We start from the raw sequence: 2,789 nt of genomic DNA, 5'->3' as shown, positions 1-2,789 counted from the left end.
AAATAAAAAATAACAAAAAAAATTTATGTAACTAATTTAAAATATTCAAAAAAACAGGTTTAACTAAAAAAATTAATTTAAAAAATAAATAATTGTTTAAAAATTAATTTAACTTTAAAAAAACCTTTAAATATATTAATATATTAATATTTTAATAAATTTTAACTGTTAATCTTTATTATATATATCAGTAAACGGATACATTTGAAAATTATGCTGACCTTTATTCTCTGGTAAATATAAGCGAGAGAAGTGTCAATGAAAAGAGAAGAATGAACTGTTGGGTTGAAAAAAGGGTAATTAGGAAGAAGAGGTTAGGGGCCGGGCATGGACGTAAGAAGAAGCCACGCGTCCGAAAAGCAATAATGAGGGGGTGAAGGAGGTGAGAGATATTCGGGAAGGCGTCAATGGGGTTTGACATGCGGACCCACACGTGTCGAAATATCGCTTGTTACGTACATCGCTTTCATTGGACAACTGGAACGGCCAACACTAAAGCGAACCTTCTCCCCCCTCTCAACTCCACTCGCATCGCCCCTCCCTCTTCTTCACGCTCTTCTCTTCTCTTTTCTTCTTCCTCTCACGGTAGGGGAAAAGTTAATTTTATTACTTGGTGTTTAGGTGTTTAATCCGTTTCATTGGTGCATTTATTTCCGGCATCCGTTTATCAGCATAATAACAAATAAATAAATAATCATACCCTTAAAATAAGAAAAGAAAAGTTCTAATCATAAGTGTGGGTAGAGACGTGTTTCATTGCTTTGATGATCACGTTTTATTTATGGGTTTAGTCTTGTAAGAAAATTTATAAAAGTAAGAATTTATGTGTAATTATTTTTATATTAAATTAATATTTAAAAATTATTAGATAATTTAATAAAATTAATTAAATTATTAATTTTATATTAATATAATTACATATAAAGCTTCACCATTTATCAATTTAGTTATTTCTGAATTTTTTTTAATGCTTCATTGTAAATATTAAAAGCTTAGCGTACAGTTCTTAGTTTGTTTATTTTCACATTTTTATTTACATACTTTAAAATGATAAAAATACTAAAGATAAAATATAAAATATTTTTTTAAATAAATTATAATATATATTATTTTTAAATTTATTTCATTAATACATATTAAGAATAAAACTAGACATGTTAATATGCGATGATATTTAAGTGTGTTTAAATATATTCAATTTTATTTTTTATTTTTAATTAAAACACAATTAGATATAATAACACACGGGTGTCGAACAAATATTAATAAGTATAGTATCTAACACGTGAATATGACAATTCGGTAAAAATGAATTATATGATAAAAGGGACCCACTCAGATAAAGACGCTGAAAACGTCTTTTTATAAAGATGTTTTTTAATAATTAAAATTTAACACATATAATCGATTAAATTGTGTTATTTTTGTCAAAATTAGGCTAGACATATTGATTTGAGCGAAAAATATTGAATTGGTCTAAATTAATTTTATTTTTTATAGAAAATTACTACAATACGTTATTATAGAAAATGATTAAAATATTTTTATTATATATATTAATTTTGAGAATCCTAAATTTTAGTCCTTTCTTTTTCTATAATAAGAGTATTTTAATAATTCTCTATAATAAGGGTATTGTAGTTATTTTTTATAAAAAAAATATTAATTTAGACCCGTTCAAGATTTAATTCACCATTTTTTCGGTTAAATCAAATTGTCTAACCTAATTTTGACAAAAATAATATGATTTAATCAATTATATATATTAAATTTTAATTATTGAAAAATATCTTTAAAAAAAAGACGTTTTAGGCGTCTTTATCTGAGTGACTCCTATGATAAAAATGTAAATTTATATATCTTTTTATTTATGCGATAAAAAAAATTGAGATAAATTAAGACCCACATTTTAAATAATAATAAAATATTAAAAAATAATTATAAAAAAAATTTATACTCTTCGTATACAATTTTAATTTGTATATATAATAAAATACTCTTTCAGTAAAATATCTACGTTTCATAGATTTCGATAGATTATATGATATATGTTCGCCATTTTGTTTTGAAAAAAAAAACATATTTTTTTTTGAACAGTAATTGTTAAAATACAATAAAAAGAAATAGTTATAATTAAAATATGCATTTTGGAAGATATTTTTAAACTAGATGAGAGTTGTCTTGACTCTTGATCACCTTCTGCCCATTCATTATTATTAGTACTTGTTTGGGTATGATTATTGATTTTTTTTTCATTGGTGTGCTATTTATAAATATTTTTAACAAATATTTTAAGAGTTTAATAAAGACATTATATATATGTATATTATTGCACCGAAAAATAAAATGGGGGAGAAATTTAAGCTGGTTTCCTTAAGATCGAATACATGGCCACACATTTACCAACAGGTGTGGCTGCATGCCTGCATGTCTGCATGCATGCAATAGGAGAGCGCCACAAAACCATCGTGAAAACAACCATTTTTTTTTTTAGGTAGGAAATCCACGCAAAATTCTGATTCTAGCAAGGCCGGCGAGAGTGATCGATAGATGTCATAAATCACATATGAATGCATGATTATGCTTCGAATAATTTGATTTGATGTCGAATTTAACCGCAAGCATTATGTTACTTGTTTTTCACATTTTATTGTTAAAGTTTAATTTTTATGCATACAGTCGTATAATTGAAATTATTATTTTTTTGATGATTATTTATATATTTCATATAATAAATAATTTTTTTATTAATATAATATTATATAATTAAATATACCTACAAAGTGATT

This window comes from Arachis duranensis, chromosome 3 (assembly GCF_000817695.3).
Source record: "Arachis duranensis cultivar V14167 chromosome 3, aradu.V14167.gnm2.J7QH, whole genome shotgun sequence".
NCBI lineage: Eukaryota > Viridiplantae > Streptophyta > Magnoliopsida > Fabales > Fabaceae > Arachis > Arachis duranensis.
This window is presented reverse-complemented; position numbering follows the sequence as displayed.